This window comes from Caretta caretta, chromosome 10, assembly GCF_965140235.1.
Source record: "Caretta caretta isolate rCarCar2 chromosome 10, rCarCar1.hap1, whole genome shotgun sequence".
NCBI lineage: Eukaryota > Metazoa > Chordata > Testudines > Cheloniidae > Caretta > Caretta caretta.
Genome location: NC_134215.1, coordinates 17,429,716 through 17,442,090, shown reverse-complemented (window position 1 = coordinate 17,442,090; position 12,375 = coordinate 17,429,716).

Below are 12,375 nucleotides of genomic sequence, written 5' to 3'. Positions count from 1 at the left end.
ACTGTGTGGAGTTGTGTAGTCTGGCTTGTAACTACAGGAAGGGGGATCCAGGCAGGAGAAACTGGAACAAAGAACTTTGTAGTGGCTAAAAGACAGTTCGTGGAGGAAAGGACAAAGAGTGAGAGTCAGAGACTGGTGGGGAGCTGACCAACCCCCAGCATGCAGAGGTTTGGGTGTCTAGGATAAACTGGGCCTACTTAAGCATACAGGTAAAATGGGTGTGCGGACAGACCTTTGATTGTGTTTAAAAAAGCCTCTGTCTTGTTATGCTATGTTCCTACTGTTGTTATTAAGCAATACTTTGTTTTGAAAAGGCAGTTTTGGTTCACTGTATTCACCACTGGTCCCAGCTCCCAAAGGGAAAACTTGCAGGCACCAAACCCAGTCAGGCCTTCAGAGCAATCACAGTTGGTGCACAGGACGTTGTAGCCCAGGAGGTCAGCTGAAGAGTGGGGGAACCATGGGATTCCACCCAGAGAAAGCTGAAGGCACAGAGCTTGTCACCTGTGTAGGTGCAGTTGGAGAGACCAGAGTGGGGTCAAAGGTGCAACTAGCCCTGAATCATGACATATGGGTGTATGTTTTAAGAACATTTAGGGCCTGATCTAGTCAGGGACTCTGTCCATTGACTTTAATAGACTTTGGATCATACCCTTATACAGCTATGTACCTAATCAACACCTATGTATGCAAGTAAAGGACCACATTACAATACAGTCAAGATTAGGTTGGACCACATTAAAACTACCAGACGACTAACTCAAAGCAGCCTAACTCATTCAGGGTTCTAAATCTTGGAGACAGACGTTGAATTCCAACTGATTTCTCCCCCTTTTTATTGCTCCCTCATTCTCAGAAATCTGTGTTCTAGTCAGGTTACACTTAGCTGAAAAAGTTCTATATCACGTGACTTCCCATTGCTACTATCATTTTTCTTGGAGATTGTACACTCCCCAGTGTTCACGTAGAGAAGGCTGGTCATAGTTTAGCTCCTTCTTCGAGAGAGGTCAAACTGAATTTCATGGAGATTAAGTTCATCACTAAACCTTAAACATAACTAAAAGTCAGTAGCATATTTTGGTTATAATAGGGAGTATAGTGATTAGAGGAATCTGGAATCTGACACTTATTTAACTGATGAATCAACTACTCAGTGAATGAGACCAGATTCAGTGTCATACTTGGAGAACTCCTGAACTCTGTCTCTTGCCATATCTCTCTAGCCTACTGTTGAGTCTTTTGCTCATTATACAACAAACATAATATTGAGGAACTTCACAGGCTTTGCGGGGTCCAAAGAACCATGTTTGCTAAATATATAAAACATGCAAGAGCAAGCTACCTATACACTGCTCTGACTGGTTTCTGGTGGCTTCTAAAAGCACAGGACACAAGTGCCACTAGAGGGCTCAAATTATTTAAAGAAGTGATTTTCTTTAGGCTGTATACCCCTTTCCAAATAATGTAGTCTACCACATACCCCCATCTGAGATAGGGTCATAATATACCTATGATTAGATTACAAAGTCTTACTAAATAAAAATGTGTTGTCTGCCATACAGGATTTTTCTCACATACTCCCTGATGAGAACTCACCTACCCCTATGGGCATGCGTACCCCAGTTTGAAAACCACTGATTTAATGGGACATTGTCCTATTGGAGTACACTATACTTCCTGTTAAGTATCTGTAGGGCCCACAAGATGGACTATGCCAGAGAGAGTATCACATTGTATTTTGACCCAAAGGATGGCTTTTTAATAACCTAATCTTCTATATATGGTGCGAGTGTAGGTAAATTATTACAGGTACAAGACTACAAAGTGGTTGAATCTTTGCAAGAGGAGGTTAATCTCCCGGCAGGGAAGCTGGGCGGGTGGGAACCTGTTAGAAAACTCTCTCCTCAGGAGAAGAAGGGAGAAGTAGTTTAAACATCAGCCATCTTCTGTGGAAGAGCATGCTATATTGTTCCATTCCTATATATCAATCTAGCACACCGCCCAAGAATAAGAGGACTCTGCATTTGGTATCAAGGACAATCTTCTAGTATTTTAACTGTTTTATTGTTGGTCAGGAGGAAGAATGAAACTGAGAAAGAGATTAATACTCATGATGTGAAGTGCATGCCTAATATAAATACTCACTGAAGCTAAAATGAAATATGATGGCATTGGAAGCGGAGAACAATTGCCTTTATGCAGTGTCACCTAAATAAAAGACTGCATTTCACACAGGGTACTAATCTGCTCAGTGATTGTATTAAGTCTGCCAAATCATAGTTTAAAAACAAAATAAAACTAGGGAGGCTAAAGAATTTTCAAACTGAAAGAGCAGCGCTGCAGATGTGACTTGTAATTATCTTCCTGCTATGTATTCTGCTGGAATTTCACTGCATTGAAATGTATTTGTAAAGATCTGAAAGGGTTGCAATCACATCTGGATGTTATTTTGTTGGCATAATGGATTATTAAATAGTATTACTGAAGATGAGAAATGATGCTCTGCATATCTTTTATCTGTACATCCCATACTTGGGGTAGTTTGAAAAACAATGTTACCTGATTAGTGATCATCCATGTTCTTATATCAGATTTAGAGTAAAGTTCTGAAGCCAATAGTGAGGGTAGGACTTTCAAGATGTATGAATGTTATCCAATCGTTGTTCTATAATGTTTTGTAAATTAAAGATAAATTGAGCTGATGGAAACCCATTTAGTGAGCAAGAATAATTCTTGTTTTGAAAGATGTTTTGTAGCCTGCGTAGTCAGTTAAAAACAATGGAGATTTTGTAAATAAGAGCAAAGCTGAGAAGCAAGAAATATGGAAATATTAGGTTAGCAGAAACCTTTCCTGTAGAAGTGTCAATGTATCTAGGCCAAACATCATTGGAATATAATGCACAAACTGCAGTGAGTCAGTTGCCTAAATACCTAGGGCCAAATCCTCAGATGGTGTAAATCAGTACAGTTCCACTGGAGCTACACCTACTGAAAGTCTGGCCCCCTATACTTTAGGAGGTCATAGCTGTTTGATCTTATTTGCAGAAATACCAAAAATATGGCACCACAATATTGTACTGTATTACCTCCAGTCCTTGGTGCACCTAATTAATTAAAAATAATAGTGCTGGCCATTTATGACACCTTTGCTGTTCTATTCATGGGTGAGCTTTGTTCTCAAAAATGAGATCAGAGATGGAGGAAGTAGGTAGTTTCACCACTGTGACCAAAGAAAAACCAAATTATTGGGATATTGTCATTGGAATGTTTATCCGCACCTCTTCCTCACAACATGACAGTACCCGAAGTTACCAGTATAAAGATATACTGCTGTGTCCAAAACTGAAAGGCAAGTACCCTTCATAATACTCTGTAGCATTCATTTCTTTAACTTCCTATTGTCAGAAATCAGTTTGAAAGTAGGGTTGCCTCCAGGATTGTCCTGGAGTGCCCAGGAATTAAAGATTAATCTTTAATTAAAGATTGTCATGTGGTGAATCCTCCAGGAATATGTCCAACCAAAATTGGCAACCCTACTTGGAAGAGTTTGTTCCAGTCTTTGCCTGCTGTAATTTATAACTAATGAGGGTGGAACAGGCTACACAGAAACTTAGGGAAATTAGAGAAAAGCAAAAATACAGCAATCTGTTAAAAAAGCAACAGGTCAAGCGCAGCCTTGACTAAAGCAGGAGCAACTCCATTGGCTTCAGTTAATTCCACCCCATATTTATTTCTTTACAGTTATTTTACCTCACAGTTGGAAGGTTGACATTCTTCTCTCTGATCTACCAGGTAGCTCTTCGCTCTCACATACTTCTTTTCTGTGCTGTCTAAACTTCCATTGCAAAAGCAGAATAGCAGAGTTCAGGTTCACCATAGAGGAGAATTTTGCTCTCCTTTTTTCACCAGCGCTCCTTAAAGATCAATACTGACATAGAAGCAAAGGGCACAGCTGTTCTTGCAGATATTGTAAATCGTAGGGATATTCAGTGTAATGAATATATGACCTTTGCACAAACATGTCTTGGCTCTGGAGAGGTGTCATGTCTGCAGCACAGGGAGTCTTGGTCTAGACATGTGTTACAAGCAACAGATCTACAAAAATCATCCTAATTGACCATGTTGAAAAATGAGATTTTTTGGAAGGAAGGAGAGAAAAGGTTGATCAGGGTCATGGAAAAAGAAAGGGCAGGAACAGAATACTGATTTAGCAAAAAATGTCAGTACAATATGAAACATACACACTTACTTATTTAAAGTATATGTAACTCAAGTCCTGAGGTAGCTTAGGGTAATCTAATAATGACACCTAGCTTGTATATAGCACTTTTCATCAATACATCTCAAAGTTCTTTACATATAGGCCAAGATTCTATATAAGTCCTTAAAGAGACTGGTTATGTATTCTGATTCTAATGCAGAAGCAGACACCATCAGTGGACACTCTGTGCATACGTCATTAGCGAGCCCACCAGGTAAATTTTATGCAAACAAAATAACTGTATGACTCAGTAGCTGGTGTTCTTGCTATCGCCTTCCAGCATTTATTCAGAACCCACTTTCAGTACAGCTGAGAATATACCAGATACTGAGGCATGCAAACAAGTCCTTTATGTAGAATCTAACTTGTTGGCCAATTGGTCATGTGACCATGGTATTCATTGATGGTGTTGACATGTGTATTAGAATTATAATCAAGTTATATAGCAAGTCTGACTGACAATTGATTTTGAATTATGAGAATGCCAGCGACTACTTTTAGAGGTAAACATGGGGATATTTCATTCAGAAGGCAGAGGTTTTGTTGAAGCTATCCAGGCTGATATAGCTGCTCTGCCACTGAGAGTGACAAATAATCTGTTATATCAGTTCCAGGACTACAACACATCACTGAAAAGGAGTCCTCCCATCTTGTGCCCTAGTAATGTCTAACAGCCCCGACTTTCTTGAAAGGCAATGGCTAAACAAAAAATCAAGCTTGGCTTCAATTTATTGACAAACTGTTATGTCTGGGAAAAGAAAAAAAAATCTGCTCTTCATAGCGCTAAGGTCCACAGCTTGGTTACAATGAGTGCTTCAACCTGCTTGCAGTTTGGGGGCAGAACCAGACCAGCCCAGTCACTGTTAGCTGGGCAATGCCTGACCTTGTGAAGTTCCCTGCAGTTTTTTCTGTCTCCCAAACAGCCACAGCCTCCCTGGTAGCTTTTCTGAGGCAAATTTCAGACTTTATTTCAAATTTGTGACTAACATTTTGGTGCAATAATGTGTGCTGTTTGAAATGGGACTACATTAATGTGAACTGGGTACCTTTTAGTTTGCACCAGCAGGGTCTACACTGGGCAGTCAGAGTTCAACCATTAGAGTACTCCACAATTCACAGCCCCATAGTCTGGACTGTGGGACCATATAGACAAGCCACTGGTCATAGCTTTGCTACTTATTTACTCTCTGGCCTTGAGGAAGCTGCCTAGCTTTTCTGTGCCTCAGTTTCTCCATCAGTAGAATGGGGATAGAGTACTTTGAGGGCTAGATGCAGAAAGCTCTATATCTGTAATAATAAAAATAAAGACACTTAAACTTCTCAGAGGCTTATGGCTAAGTTTGGGGCCCACTGAGATCAAGGGGAATTTTGCTATGGATTTCAAACGGTTCAGTGTTTGGCTCCTAATGTTTGTCATTAGTGAACATTGATCTTCCTAAGTTCTAACTAGCTAGTGAAAAGCATGCTTTGTCATGTGTGTCAAGCCTAGAGAGTTTTCATCCACTTATCTTGCAAAAGCCTAATGTCTCCTGCAGTCTCACTCAGTAGCATGTTATTTACTATGCTTCCACCCAGTCATTTCATTTGTGGGCAGATGAGATTTTCCTGATTTGTGTTGTTTTTATTTGACAGATGTTTTGGGGTGTACATTTGCATCTACTAACCATGGGGCTGGAAAACTCTTGCAATGCTGAAGGGGAGGCCAGAATGATATAGAGCATTAGTCTCACTGAGAAAATCCTACAGCCCTGGGCACAGGTTATCAACTTTAACTCAGCAAGAACATTTCAATTATTTTGGTGACAATAAAGGGTCATGATGGCGGAGGTCTCACTAGAATTTCACTACAGAGAGCAAGAAAGGTCTGAAAGCATTTGTTTTATAACAGCCACTATGACGGAGGCAGCAGTGTTAGTGTTTCACAGCAGACTAGAACCTGGCATTCTTGGTTTCAGGTGACAAATCTATTACTGACTCACTGTATGACCATAGGCTAGGGTGACCAGGCAGCAAGTGTGAAAAATCAGGACAGGGGGTGGGGGGTAATAGGTGCCTATAAGAAAAAAAACCCCAAAATCAGGACATCTGGTCATTCTACCATCGGCAAGTTATTTAACCTCTCTATACCTCAGTTCAACAAGGTGAGAAATGAGTAAAATAATTCTTACTATCTTATGGATAAGATAACTTGTTTTAATATTTATACGTCTCAGAAGTTCTTGGTTGTGGAAGCTCTACAATACAGTGAATTCTGGCTGTTTTGCTGGCCAGAGGTGTTGGTGGTTTGGATAAGCATGCAAACTTCAGTGGCTGGCTAAACTTAGAAGTAGGAGCACAAGCCTGCACTAGTAGTGACGGACTAAATGCTCCAATTGGACTTTTTCAACTTTTGGGCCTTCTTCTGATCTTTGAAGCCTCCAGGGGCTTGGTGTAGATGTAGAAAAAACCAACCCTTTGAGGTTTGCCTATCACTAGTTTGAATAGTCAGTTGCTTTTCTGAGAAATTATCTTGTCAACCTTCCTTTGGGTTTATGCAACACTTACTAAGCTGTAAAATGTGTTAGAAGGTAAAACTGAATCAGCATGTGGGTCAGGTACTGGTTTTGTATTATTCTTGTGCTCTCCAGACCATTTTGCAGGCATGCATGAGTCTGTACAAAGGCTGATGCAATCTGCTGTCAGTCCAGGAGTCCAGATGAGGAGTTTTTTCCTGCTTGAGATGAGCATGCTTCTCAAACCTTGGAGTAGGCCTTTCCATTGCAAGATAATGTAAATTAATTGAATTGGGTATGAATCAAGGCATAAAGCACATAGCAGTAACTCTGACTATGTAATTCAACTGACATTACCTCAGATATTCACTAACCGTACTGAAGAAATGGTTTTACATCACATGTATTGGTAGGCGTGCTTTGAAACCTATTGACTTTGGATGTTGAATGTTTCATTTTAAAAAATTTACAACAGTATATGATGCTATTTGTACATCATGTGCTTGTGCTTAATGTTTCCCCATTTTCAAACTGCTAGTTTTATATTCAATAAAGGGCAAGCCGCCATCAAATATATTTCCAGCTCATATAATCTGGGTCTTAAAACTGTAATGACTCAAAAGCTAACACATTAGTGATGGTTCAAAATGAATGAATTAACAAATGCAGCTAGAGCAGTTAAACAACTTTGTGGTGATATGAATTGATAGGCAGAAATGTGGGCAGCACATTGACACATTTATGGACTTTAAATGCTACAGGGCCATTTGTGTGTGTGGCAGTCAATGGCTCAAATTCTGAAGGTGAGCTAGCGCAAATTAGCCCTTGTTATACTCAGAATCCCTTATTCATAAGTTTACAAAATGGAGACTTTATCTAACCCCTTCATAAATGTTCCTCTTTCTGCTCGGGTTGTGTGATACACCAACGTAGATATTTTTTCACACCACCAGCATGGCTGTCAGTAAGTCTGAGGAGTTTAATTGAACTATAGTAAAGAACAAAATTGTCAGACATAGATGAACATAATTTGTTGGGGGAAGAGTCAACATGGTTATTGTAAATGGAAATCATGACCCCCTCAAAGAATTCTAGTTGATTGAGGCAACAAGCATGTGGACAAGGGGGGATCCAGTGGATATCCAGTGGATATCCAGTGGATAGTGTACTTAGATTTTCAGAAAGCCTTTGACAAGGTCCGTCAAAGACTCTTAAGCAAAGTAAGCTGTCATGGGATAGGAGGGAAGGTCCTCCCATGGATTGGTAACTGGATAAAAGATAGGAAACTGACCATTTATTCCTACTCTTTCAGAACAGAGAGGTAAATAGTGGTGTCCCCCAGGGGTCTGTACTGGGGGGGACCTATTCAACATATTCATAAATGATCTGGAAAAAGGGGTAAACACTGAGGTGACAACATTTGCAGATGATACAAAACTACTCAAGATAGTTAAGTCCCAGGCAGATGGCAAAGAGCTACAAAAGGATCTCTCAAAACTGGGTGACTGGGCAACAAAATGGCAGATGAAATTCAATGTTGATAGATGCAAAGTAATACACATTGGAAAACCTAATCCCAACTATACGCATAAAATGATGGGGTCTAAATTAGCTGTTACCAGTCAAGAAAGATCTTGAAGTCATTGTGGATAGTTCTCTGAAAACATCCACTCAATGTGCAGCAGCTGACAAAAAAAGCAAACAATGTTGGGCATCATTAAGAAAGGGATAGACAAGACAGAAAATATCATATTGCCTCTGTATAAATCCATGGTTCACCCACATCTTGAATACTGCTTGGAGATGAGGTTGCCCCATCTCAAAAAAGATGTATTGAAACTGGAAAAGGTTCAGAAAAGGGTAACAAAAATGATTAGGGGTATGGAATGGCTTCAGTATGATGAAAAATTACTAAGACTGGGACTTTTCAGTTCGGAAAAGAGATGACTAAGGGGGGATATGATTGAGGTCTATAAAATCATGACTGATGTGGAGAAAGTAAAAAAGGAAGTGTTGTTTACTCTCTCATAAAACAAGAGCTAGGGGTCACCAAATGAAATTAATAGGCAGCAAGTTTAAAACAAACAAAAGGAAATATTTCTTCATACAATGCAGACAACCTGTGGAACTCTTTGCCAGAGGATGTTATGAAGGCCAAGACTATAACAGGGTTAAAAAACCCTCAATAAATTCATGGAGGATATGTCCATCAATGGCTATTAGCCAGGATGGGCAGGGATGGTGTCCCTAGCTTTTGTTTGCCAGAAACTGGGAATGAACGACAGGGAATGGATCACTTGATGATTACCTGTTCTGTTCATTCCCTCTGGGGCACCCGACATTGGCCACTGTTGGAAGACAGGATACCTTTGGTCTGACCCGGTATGGCTATTCTTATATTCTTCTGTTACCTAATCTGTCCATTTTTTTTCCTGGCCTTCTGTATGAATAGGTAAATTTTTAAACTGTTTTAAAAAAAAAAAATGCCCCATGTATCTTCACAGTTTAGAAACAGGAGGGGAAATCACGGCTCCATTTAAGCCAGTAGGAGTTTTGCCATTGACTTCAGTAAGGCCACGATTTCACCCTCAACTTTTTCCCACCAAATATAAATTTCCCTACTTTCTTCTCCCATTTGGGTTTTTAAGTGTGTTAATGCAAGATTAGTAACATGTTTTTAGGGAGAAATTGCCAGAGGCACCAATGGAGAGGCACCTAAATTCCATTGACTTGTAATGTGAGTTGGGCACGTTACTTGCCTTTTGGCCTTTAAGAATATATATTCCTTGCTTGACAAGTCCTACATCTATTCTTTTTACTTATATGGACATGTAGGTCACTTCTGCATCAAGTCAGGAGGATTTTTATATGCAATTGCAACCACAAATAAGGCATTAATTAATTAGATCTGGCTAGCACACGTAAGCAAAGGAAATGACAAGCTTGAAAAAATGAAATTTCATAAACAGTTTTTTTTACATAAAGGACTGGCTCCCTAGAGCTGTACCTGTTCACATCAGCTGAGCATCTAGCCCATCACCCACAGTAATCAAATATTAATGAATGTTTCTCATCTCCAATGAACTACCCTCTAATGAAAGGTCAATTTTCTATAAACTGAATTCACTTTTAAAAAATCGTGAATGTACAATAGGTCATCTTGAAGAAAAAATGACCATTTCCTTCTGTGCAGGAAATATTAGAGCAATTATCCTTTTTTGTCCTATTGAACCTCTAGAAAGGAGTTCAGGCAAGAAAAAATAATGGCCAAAGTTTATGGCTAGAGTTATATTGTCATTTAGTAGGGGTGAGAAACAAAATGTTCATAATCAAATAACTAAAAAAACTGGTAATGTTTTAGTGAACTGTAAAGCATTTTGAGAGACTCTGTATGAAGGATTCTGTTTGCAAAGGCAATGAGAATACCATTTAGTCTTAGTTCAGGTATTCTACAGACTGCTGGATTTTGATTAATTTTAGCAAATTATTAAATTTCCATTTATCACTTAGGATCTGGTCCCTGCTTGGATTTATGTAGGTACTAAGAGCACTTTTCAAAAATGGGTAAATAGCATTATCCTCATTTTGGGAACTTGAGACAGAGATTTTAATTGCCTTGTCCAAGATCATGCAGGCAAAGCCATAATAATGGGAGACTTTCCTTAAGGAGTGCAGGATTAGGCCTCGAGGGCCAACTTTTCCAAAATCTGTATTACCGGAGAGCTGCAGAAAATGAATATACACCTATTGTAACTCCCCAAATCTCTCATTTGTGCTATCAGTGATGTTTGCACATGCACTTCAGGTTCATTGTTCATGCAAACCAGGTCATTGTTGGCCTGATATTTACAGCCGTATGTGCACAATTTCAACTGCAAAATGAGCACACAACTGAGCATGTAATCTGTGCAAGTGGATATTTCATATGCAAATGCCATATATGCATTCAGAGCTGGGCAAGTACCAGGCACTGTTACAGCAAATGTAAAGATTCCTAGTCTTTAAGGTCAGAAGGGACCACTATGCGCCTGTGATTTCACCTACTATATAACACAGGCCATAGAATATCAAGCAATTCCTGCAAGGGAACTAATTGTTCTTCTCCGCTACATAAGAGAAGGCTGTTTGCAAATTGCATACATGACTGAGATCGCATGTTTTGCATCCATGCGACATAGTGCTGGAGAACAGCAGTTGATCCAGAATTCTGGACACTTGAAACTTCCAATGGCTGCCCAGTGCACACCTGAATATAGGAACAGTGCCAAAATGATAAATTGAAGATAGTCTGGAGAGAGTTAAAAGCTAATTACCTCATGTAAGCATTCAGACTCACCCAGTGGCACTTCCTGCTAGTCATCAGGAATTAGCTCATTCAGCTACCAGAGCACCCTCTGCAGGCCAGTGATCTGCCTTACCGCCAGCCCCCATGTCCCTCCCAGGACCCAGTGCCCCTTTCTCTGGGGTGCTGCCCCCAGGTAGTACCCCCACACTCTCAGGTTCTGGGTCTCCCCACACAGGGGAACCCCCACCCTCTAATCTCATCTCCATTTGGGCTATTGCCAGTCCCTACTTAGCCCCTTGTATCGGGGGAAGACTGCAGTGTGTATATGCCACTCATCACCAGCAAGGAGGTTTTGGACCTGCTGCCTCCACCTACCTGTGGGCTGCCCCTCTGCAATCCTGCATCTATTCGGCCTGTAGTCAGGCCTTCAGCCTGAGGCTTTCCGTGCTGGTGCTCCCAGCTCCTCTGGCCCTTCCCTAGCCCTGCTCCAACCTGGGTGTCCTGCTTGGTACCTTGCAGCCAGGCCCTTCCCCCTCTGCAGGCAGAGGGAGACTGAGTAGGCTCCTGGCTGACAGCCTCTTATGGGGCCAGCTGGGCCTGACTGAGCTGGCCACAGCTGCGGCTGCTCCCTTAATCAGCCAAGGCTTTTCCCCACAGCCCCAGCCGTCTCCCAGGGCTGGAACGGGTAGCCACTCCGCTACACCTCATTAACTCAGAAGGTACAAAGGAAGGGTGAAAGGAAGAGCAAGTGAAAGAGCTGTAAGAGCTTTAGAGCCAAGGCCACAGGAGGTCTTTCCCCTGCAAGGTTTAGGAAATTTAGAGTGCTAGGATACCTTTAACGCTGCTGTGCAATCTGTAAAGTTAGTGGGAATTAATGTTATAAATAAATCATTGGCTGTTTTACCTGAAGAAGGTCTGCAAATAGTATGTTTGTTTGGAAAGAGGCAGGAGCAGACAATGCCCTGCCACAATCCATGATTATCCATTTGTGGGTTACACAGCTCAGGCCAATAGACCAATTTTTTACAAATCTACTGTAGTCAGGCCTTCACTCCTTTGAGCAGGAGAACCATTAATGGCCAGGAGAGTGTACCAGAGGGGGTTTCATATTCTAGACCCTAAGAACCCACAGGCGCTGAGGCAGCAAAGCTATTATAAAAATCTCGTTGAATCATAAGCTATAAAAAAAATTCTATTTGCATGCTAGTGCCTGAACACTTCCACTTCTAGAAGAGAAAACGCAAATGAGCCAAAGCTATTATAATGGTATAATATCCCATTATCACAGCTCATGGAGATAGGATCGTATACAATATTTAAATAGAATAAGGCATGAG